General features: G+C 39.5%; 1 pseudogene; it reads left to right on the top strand.

Annotated features, from left to right (window-relative positions):
• The first annotated feature begins 7,789 nt into the window (after positions 1-7,789).
• On the top strand, positions 7,790-9,072 carry LOC110193236 (eIF5-mimic protein 2-like; annotated as a pseudogene).
• The last annotated feature ends 1,181 nt before the right edge of the window (positions 9,073-10,253 follow it).

The following is a 10,253-nucleotide window of genomic DNA, read 5'->3' as shown; positions in this document are numbered from 1 at the left end:
AATAAAATCAGAAAAAATAAAAAGAAGAATTAGAACATATTATGCACAGTTAAACATTAACAAGGCTAAGAACACAAAAGAAATTGAGCAATGCCTTCAAAATCATAAAATATCCAAACTATCAGAAGATCAAATAGAGAACTTAAATAATCTACTTTCAGAAAAGGAAATAGATTTAGCTTTGAAGAAAATACCAAAGGAAAAAAACTCCTGGCCATCATGGACGTACGGGAGAATTCTATCAAACTTTTTTATTGGGGGGTGCAATTGGGGTTAAGTGACTTGACCAGGGTCACACAGCTAGTAAGTATGAAGTGTTTGGTTTGAGGCCGGATTTGAATTCTGGTCCTCCTGACTTCAGGGCCGGTGCTCTATCCACTGCGCCACCTAGCTGCCACTCTATCAAACTTTTAAAGAATAATTAGTACCATACTTCACAAATTATTCTCAAAAATTGAGAAAGAAAGCACCCTACCAGAATTATTTTATTAAACAAATATAATCCTACTACCTAAACCAGGGAAAGATAAAACACAGAAGGAAAACTTTAGGTCAGTATCATTAATGAACATTAACTCAAAAAACTTAAACAAAATCCTACCAAACAGATCATAGCAATTTATCCAAGAAATCATTCATTATGACCAAGTGAGATTTATATCAGAAATACAAGGATAACATTAGGAAAATAATCAGTATAATTAAACATATTAAAAACAAAAACATCTAAAACCTCATGATCAACTAGATGCAGAAAAACCTTGACAAAGTGCAGCACTCTTTATGAACTGATGCAAAGTAAAGTAAGCAGAGTCAAGACAATAATATACACAATAATGGTCAAGAATCAAGAAATATTTATTAAGCACGTACTATGTGCCAGGCACTGTGCTGAATGCCAGGGATACAGACGCAATAAAAAAATGACAGTCTCTACCCTCAAAGAGCTTACAACCTAATGGAGGAATACAACACACTAAAGGAAACTGAAAAAGGAAGTGAAGAGAAGGTACCAATGCAGGGGCATGGTGGAGAAGTCAGAGAAGTCCCAAAGTAGTATAATCAGGTGAGACATAAGGAGATATCTGAGGGAGCTCAGTCCTTAAATGGAGATTTAGTGTTTATGGCCCCACCCTCCAATCAGAAATAATGAGGGGAGAGGTGGAGTCCCAAGGCCATGAGCTCCTATTATCCCAATAATGATCTTTCTGGGGCATGGTGGAGTTAGCAATCAGAGAAGAGTCAAAGGAGTGCAGCCAGAAAAGAAATGAGATGTCTAGGTAAGTAGCATTGGCTTTAGGTTCATAACACCCATAGATTATCACAAATGATGGCCTCTTAGGGCATTTACTGACTAGAGCAGTTCCTTTACCTGTATGTACCACCCCTAATCGGGGCTACTAGGCTAAAGGGAAGAAATAATATATGGAGACAGCAGGATCCAGGACAGAGATGGTAACAATGTATTTGTAATATATCCAGTGCAGCAGGAATTTCCCAAGCAGAAGCCAGTTTGGCCCTTATTTAACCATGTCATTTCATAAATCAAAACCCCTTTTCATATCTGAAAAATGTCACGCCAAGTCACTAAGTACTTGCTATGTGTCAGATGAGAGCTGGCAATTAAACTTGTCATGTATTACTGGGTATCTTAATTGGAGGGTAACAGACCCTCACTCCCACTGGTGTTGGAGGAAAGGCATGTTCTGAGAGGGTGTTGCCACAGTGACCCTGGTGGGTAGGCAAGTGCTTCACAGTGGTATACGCAGGTACTGGATGGTGAGGCCCAAGGAAGGCACTTGACACCAAAAGGAAGCAGCACCCTCTCCCTCCCAAGGACAAACCATTCCCTTTCCCCCAGATGTTAGCACCCCAAGGCAAAACCTCATTCTCCCTTTGCCAGGTATGATTCTGCATGATTATGTCTTATCTCCCTACCAAACTGCAAACTCCTTGAAGGAAGAATCTGTGTCTAATACGAACATTTTATCTTCCCTAGTGTAAAACATAGTAATCTATACAACTAATCACTTAATAAATGTTTGTTGAATTTAATTGAATCCTAGCCTAACCTTTCTAAGAGTCTCCTACTCTAGCACAAGGGATACCATTTAATATTAAAGAATTTCAAGATGAAAAATCATATAATCACAGAAATCACAGAGTTGGAAGGGATGCCTAGGAACTTCTGCACCAGGAGAAGGCAAGCACCCAAAACTGTACTTTGAGCAAACTTCTGAGGCTGCCGTTAGGAGGATGAGGATGGGGAGAAGGAGGACAGGGATGGGCTGAGGAAGAACCCCTCTTGGGTGCTAATGCCCAGAGGGAGCAAAGAAGGGAAATGGAGGGGTAAGCAACCTTTGATAGGTCATTATTTTAACTATTTATTCCTGCTAACTATGGGCTATAACATAGATGCACTGTAACAGATGAACTAAACAAAAAAGATATTAACATCACTAATAACCACAACAGTGTGGTTACTGATCTAGAGCCCGACATCCTGTAGAGTGAAGTCAAATGAGCCTTAGGAAGCATTTCTAACAATAAGGCTAGTAAAGGTGATAGAATTCCAACTGAGCTATTTAAAATCCTAAACAGATGATGCTGTTCTCAATATGCCAGCAAATTTGGAAAACTCAACAGTGGCCACTTGATTGGAAAAGATCAGTTTATGTCCCAATTCTAAAAAAGGGTAATGCCAAAGAATGTTCAAATTACTGAACAACTGCACTCATTTCACACACCAGCAAGATTGTGCTTAAGATTCTGCAAGCCAGGCTTCAGCAACATGTGAACTGAGAATTACCAAAAGAATAGGCTGTTTTTTTGAAGAAGAGGAATTAGAAACCAAATTGCCAACATTTGCTGGATTGTAGAGAAAACAAGAGAGTTCCAGAAAAACTTCTGCTTCATTGACAACACTAAAGCTTGACAGTGTGGATCACAACTAAATGTGGCAAGTCCTCACAGAGATGGAAGGAACAGATCATCTTACTTGTCTCCTGAGGAACCTGTATGCCAGCCAAGAAGCAACAGTTACAACTGAAAATGGAACAACTGATTGGCTTAAGATTGGGGAAAAAAAGTACAAGGTTGTATATTGTCTCCTTATTAATTTAACTTATATGAAGGGTACATCATGATAAATGCCAAGCTGGAATTAAGGTTGCCAGGAGAAATACCAACAATCTCAGAGATGCAGATGACACCACTTTCATGACAGAAAGTGAAGATTTAAGAAGCCTCTAGATGAGGGTGAAAGAGGAGAGGATAAAAGCTGGCTTGACGCTTAACATAAAAAAAACAAACTAGGATCTTGGCAACTGATTCCATAACTTCTGGCAAACAGAGGGAGAAGAAATGGAAGCAATGTCAGATTTTATATTCTTGGACTCAAGATCACTACAGATGGCAACTACAGCCATGAAATTAAAAGACATTTGCTCCTTGAAAGGAAAGCTATGACAAATCTGGACAGAGTTACTAAAAAGCAGAGACATCACCTTGCCAACAAATGTCTGTATAGTCAAAGCTATGGTTTTTCCAATAGCAGTGTAAGGACTATAAGAAAAACTGATAAAATTTAAAAAAGAAAAGAAAAACTAAGCACCACAGAATTGACACTTTCAAATTGTGGTTCCGGAGAAGACTTTTGAGACTCCCTTGGACAGCAAATCAGTCAATACTTAAAGAGATCAAGTCAGACTATTCATTTTTTTTTTGAGAGGCAGTTGGGATTAAGTGACTTGCCCAGGGTTATACAGCTAGTAAGTGTCTGGTCTGAGACCAGATTTTTGAACTCAGGTCCTCCTGACTCCAGGGCCAGTGTTCTATCCACTGTGCCATCCAGCTACTCCTAGACTACTCACTTTTTTTCACTTCTTTTTTTATTAATTTATTTTGGTTTATCAACAATCACTTCCATAAGCTTTTGAGTTTTAAATTTTTCTGCCCCTCACTTCCCCCCTCCCTCCTCCCACACAATCTGATACAGGCTATACATACACATTCCTATTAAAAATATTTTCACATTAGTGATGTTGTAAGGAAGAGTTAGAACCAATAGGAGGAACCACCAGAAAGAGGAAACAAAACAGAAGAAAATAAAATAGCAAATAGTATGCTTTGATCTGCATTCAAACTCCACAGTTCTTTCTTTGGATGTGGATAGCATTTTCCATCATGAGACCTTTGGGAGATGTCTTAGATCCTAGCATTGCTGAGAAGGGCTAAGTCTATCAATTTTATAGACTATTCACTTTTAAGAAACACAACAGAATACAAGAGCACCCATAAGAAATAAAAGCAAGCACTGAGTTTCTGACCCACAGCATCTGAGCATAAGGATACAAATCATTCTGCCCAGGCCTACTGTGTCTCAGATAATCCCTGAGCCTTTTTCATCAGCTCACTTCATGCTGCATCTCATGATGAAGGATCAGACTGGCTGGTCTTTTCTGACTGTTTCTCATTGGCTCCTGATTCAACCTATACCAATCTCAGTTTCTTACAGAGCCCACAGCAAGTTGTGCAGGGATTCAGAACACAGAGTAAGAGAATCATAGCTACACAACATGTGAAAAAGACCCAAAAGCCTTAATAAACCACAGGCTCAACATGAGTCAGTAGTAGGTCATGACAGCCAAAAAAAATATCTAATGCAATCCTGAACTCATTAAGAGAGGCTTATTGTTCTGAATGAAGAAGGTAATACTTATAGAGTCCTCAGCTCAGGTCAGATATCATCTGGAGTACTCTGTTCTGTTCTAAGTTGTTGTTTTTCCTTCATTTTTAAAAAAGATCAGTGATATCATGGGGTGATGTCTTCACTCATGTGTGAACTGGATTTAGGTGAGGCAGAATTGCACAAAGTCATCAGCTTCGCTCTCTCTTCCAGAGTCATTAAATCCAGCAGCAAAACAACAGTCAAAACAATTGACAATGGCCGGGGATGCAGCGGTATCTTCAACATCTGACCAAGCTCTAAGTACTCCATAATATCCACTTCAGCCACCTTCATGGCCATTGGAACAAACTGTTCTCATCCACTCACTCCACCAGGGGAAGTCTTCACATGCTTGGGGTAGACACTCCCCTAACTCATCAATGGGTTTGAGGCCATCAATTACCCTCAACCTGTTTAGCCTGTCTGTCAAGACAATTTACTGGGATATATGGGTTATTCAAAAAGGACTAGCAACTCTGATGTGAGGGCTTGCTGAGCTCTTTTAAGGGCTGCTCATCCACCTTTGGTGTTCACCAGGCACTAAACTCTCACTTGTGGCTTCAAGAAGAGGTAGCATGCTCAGTAGCCACACCCTAGTAAACCATCTCTGTTCTAAGTATCACATCTAAGAAAGAACATGGAGTCTATGTCCAATGAGAACAACTAGAATGGAAAAAGAATTCAAAACTATGACACACAAGGACTAATTGAAGGAATTAGTAGGTGTTTTGCCTGGAAAAGAGAAGACTTATTGAGGAAAGGGGAAAGGGAGAGATAGGGATTAGTCTTGTTCTACTTGGCCTTAAAGGGGAAAATGACCATATTGAGATGATAACAGGAAAAGTTTACTTACAAGGACTTCCCCTTATAAGAACTACTTCCCCCATGGTAGCTGTCTACCACCACCAATTTGCAGTATACCATTTGGACTTAGCCAATCACAGAGTCTCCTGATCTACCGGAGAGCTTTAGATGTTCTGCCCACATTCCATCCAGAATCATTTATTTTCATTCTTCTCCTATACCAAGCCTCCAACCAAGGGAAAAAGAATAAAATTCAAACAGATGATGTTCCCATCACTCTAAATATGAGAGATTCATAGGCTCAGAATGGTAGAGTAGTAAGGGACCTTAGAACAGACCATAGCAGGTCTGAATTGGGAGGCACCTTAAAAGACAGAATGTAGAATGTTAGAACTGGAAGGGACCTTAAAGAACATGGGCTCTATATCCTCATTTTATAAGTGCCAAAGGCCTGGAGAGAGGAGGTAACTTGCCCATGGTCACATATCTAGCAGGGTGTCAAGCCAGAATTCAAACCCAGATCTCTTCATCGCTAGTACAGGATTCTTTCCACTCCATAGCACCACCTCCTCCCCATAGGCCTTTGCTTTCAGAAACTATGGCCAAAGAATCAATGGTACCTGTCCAACCTCATGCTACATGTGGTAGAGTCAAGACTATATCTCATGTCCTGCCCTAAGAAGTAATCTGTTTTCATGTTTCTTCCAAAAGGGGAGGAAATGTAGAGTAGTGGAAAGGGCATGAATTGGGAGCTTGGGTACTTGAGTTCAAATCATAGGTCTGCTCTTTCATTAGTTTTCTGAGACAAGTCACTCCATCCCAGACCTCAGTTTCTTCTCTGTAAGATGAGAAAGTTGTTTTCAATGACCACTAAGGTCGTTCCCTCTTTACTTTAAATTATGTGCTCCATAACTAAAGAATATTTTTGTTAACAAAAAGGATTTCTTTTGAAGACATTTATACCATTCTCAAAAATCAAATACCATTGTTAATGATGGTAAGAGTCTGGGAAAACCCAGCTCACTTAGGGGACTCTGAATGGAACGTCAAATAAATTATGGCAGCTGGTTCTGCCCCACAGCTACTCAAACAAATGTATCCTTTGTATGCCTTTGAAAAGACCATTTTCAACTGGGAAAAACTTCCCCTTCAGTTGAGAGCACTCATATATGATGAATGAAATGCCTATAGTCAGATGTGTTTCTGCAAATGAGGAAATTTAACTATTGAGGCTCTTTTTAAAGTTATGATAGTACCAAGGTTAGAGTGTCATAGGATTTGGAGTTGAAAGGAACCTTGGAGACTATTTAATCTATTCCACTCATTTTACAGATAAGGTAATTGAAATCCAAAAAATAGAGGGGATTTATCCAAAGTCATTCTGTTTTTACGGGTTCTACAATCTGGCTTCACCCTAGGGGTCCAGATTTATCTTACACTATACCCCATCATCCCTCCTCCATTTCTATCAAACTAGATTATTCTCTATCTTACATTATTATTCTGCCTAGTCTGTCTTCCATACCTTTCTCATCTCATCACCCTTATCTGTTGAACTCCCTCCCTTCCTTCAAGACCCAGTTTCGATGTCATCTCCTCTATGAAGATGTCCTACTGCTTCTTGAAAGTTATTGATAGGAAAGAAAACAAAAGGCTGACAGAAAATTATTTTAATATGTTATCAGAATCTTCCTCCACTAATGGCCTACTCCAAAGCCTAATCTAACTCAGTGTTCTCCCTGGTTTCTCAAAGGCTATGCCAAGGCAACATAAGCTCTGGCAGGTGCTGCTAAGCTGGGAAAGCCACTGTAACCTCCTATGGCCTCTGAGGAGGAAAGCTCTTGCTGAAGATGAAGGTCAAGGAACACTTCTTGAAGGAGGCTGCCTTGGAATTTTAAAGGACAGCTAGGCTAAATTAACTCAAAGAGGAGGCAAAACCAATTGAATTACAAAGCAGTTCCTTTATAGAGCTAGGTAAAGTGATAAAATTCATTTGGAGAGGGGAAAAGTCTAGAATCTTAAGGGAAATCATGAGAAAAGTAGATATGAGAGAAAAATAGCTCTTCCAGACCTTGTTCTCTAATAAAGCCGTGATTTGCAGAGGGTCACACAATGAGGTCTTTAAAGCTCTCAGTCCATTACTTTTTTGCAGTATACCAAGATGCTTCTTTAAAGTTATCCATAGAGGATGGGTGTGGTACCTCCTCCTTCCTCCTCTTCTTTAGCTTCATGGCCCCTGCCCGCAGTTCAGCCACCTCAGGGATTTCTGGCTCTTTTCTCTCTGCCTTAAATTCGGGTGTCTTTTATGAATAATCAAAAGCAGCAGGCCAACGCTATCAGGTCAGCATTTTTACAACTAGAAAAAGAGATGAAAAAGAGAGGTTTGATCCTACTCAGTTTCAGAACTGTATTATTCAAGGTTTAACTGAAACTGGCACTGATGAGGAAGCAGTAGCAAAATTTCCTGATGCTTCCGGGGCAAAACTTGATTATCACAGATATGAAGAAACACTCTGACATTCTGGTGGCTGGTGGCATGCTGGCCCCAGGTGGTACACTGGCAGATGACATGATGCCTACGGATGTCTGTGTATTTGCAGAACAAGAACACCTAGAGACCAGGCAAGCCTTTGCTCAGGTATTCAACAGGTCAATCAGGGGATACAAATACCTTGAAAAGGGATTTGAGGATGAAGTTAAAAAGCTGCTGCTATTCTTAAAGGGTTTTTCAGAGTTTGAGAGGAACAAACTGGCCATGTTGACTGGGGGTTTTCAGGCCAATGGGACACTTAATGCACTCATTCTTAACAGCCTTTATAATGAGAATTTGGTTAAAGAAGGCATTTCAGCGGCCTTTGCTGTAAAGCTGATTAAATAATGGATAAATTAAAAAGGTATCAATGCAGTAGCTGCTAGTCTTTGAAAAGTCACTATGGACAACAGACTGATGGAATTTTTCCTGCTAATAAAGTGTTGAACACTTCACAAAATATTTTCCCAAAGCAGATTTAAAAGAACTTTCTGAGTGTGTTCAGAACGAGCAAACCATAGGAGCTTGTAAAGATCTACAGAAAAAACTTCAAGAACAAATGTCACTTAAGGATATAATTTTGTATGTCAAGGAGCAGATGAAGAAAAACAATATCCCAGAACAGATCATTATAGGCCTAGTCTGGTCAAGTGTAATGAGCACTGTGGAATGGAACAAAAAGGAGGAGCTGGTAGCAGAACAAACCATCAAGCATTTGAAGCAATATGGTTCTCTACTTGCTGCCTTTACTACTCAAGGTCAGTCTGAGCTGACTCTGTTACTGAAGATTCAGGAGTACTGTTATGATAACATTCACTTCATGAAAGCCTCCCAGAAATCATGGTGCTTTTTCATAAAGCCGAAGTCCTGAGTGAAAAGCCCATTTTGAAGTGGTATAAAGATGCACATGTTGCAAAGGGGAAAAAGGTCTCTTGAGCAAATGAAAAAATTTGTAGAGTGGCTCAAGAATGTAGAAGAATCTGAGTCTGAAGGGGAAGAAGGCAACTGAATTGTGAAACTACAAGCTCAGTAAAGCAAGCAGGAGTTGTAGATAAAATGTCATGTCTCATGTGTCCTTCTGGTTCTTACATTTTCCTACCTCCCTGTATCAAGTATGATATAAGGCTTTCATGGCAAATTTATTTTAACTATTTTCTATGGTTACTGAAAAATGTTGGGTTTAGTTTTTAAAACCATGTTTTAAGTAGCTACAGGAGCTATAGATTTGAATCTAATGTTGCATTAGTCTTTTCAGTTATCTTCTACCTCCTATATTTTCTATTGTAATAATATAATTTAAGGCCTTCCACAATGAACAGTTCATTTTATCCCTGTGTTTCCTATAAACAGTTTACAAGACATGATTTGGTTAAAAACAATTTATTATGGAAATTTTGTTTGCAAATTAAACTGTACAAGTATCCAAAGTAAAAAAATAATAATAAAGTTATTGATAGATAAAAATATTGACAGAAAACCATTTTGATATTTTATCAGAGTTATCCCTCTCCCCAAATTCTCCTCCAATGCCTCACCATGGCTTAGAGTTCACACTAGGCTCTTAAAAGATGGGACAGGGAGACATAAGCTCTGACAGGTACTGCTTAGATAGGAAGGCTTCAGGTTCAGGCTCAGTGATGAGCTATGTATCTGCCAGCAAGGAACCACCTTAGCTTTCTGTAGAGAAGTTTATTGGCAGGTTGGCTGCTGGGGGAACACATTTTTCAGCTGGAGCAGCATGCTCTGGTTATCTACTATGTCATGAAGGGTTTTTGATATACATTAATGGTGGTAGCACCTACACAAATGAAATCAGGAAAACTGAGTAAAGTTTGAGAGACAGAGTGACAGCTGCTAAGTGTTAGATGGGATATGAAGCCAAGTGTTTTCTGAATCCAATATCCACACATCAGCACAGAAGTTTCTGTTGACTGCTTTGTGGTTGTTCAGTCGTTCAGTTGTGTCTGGCTTTTCATTACCCCATGGACCATAGCACATCAATACTGTCCATGGGGTTTTCTTGGCTAAGATACTGGAGTGGTTTGCCATTTCCTTCTCCAGTGGTTAACTGCCTACTAGGTACTAAAAAAATATATATATCTCACAACCCCAGAGGCCATGAGAACTATGCCATTGGGAGAAATTTTCTAAATTACACTTCCCAGAAAGCTGCCCCACAGAGACATTGCC

Source organism: Phascolarctos cinereus, unplaced genomic scaffold, assembly GCF_003287225.1.
Source record: "Phascolarctos cinereus isolate Bilbo 61053 unplaced genomic scaffold, phaCin_HiC Scaffold_2;HRSCAF=192, whole genome shotgun sequence".
NCBI lineage: Eukaryota > Metazoa > Chordata > Mammalia > Diprotodontia > Phascolarctidae > Phascolarctos > Phascolarctos cinereus.
The sequence above is the reverse complement of the archived record's forward strand: the minus strand, read 5'-3'. Positions and strand labels throughout refer to the sequence as shown.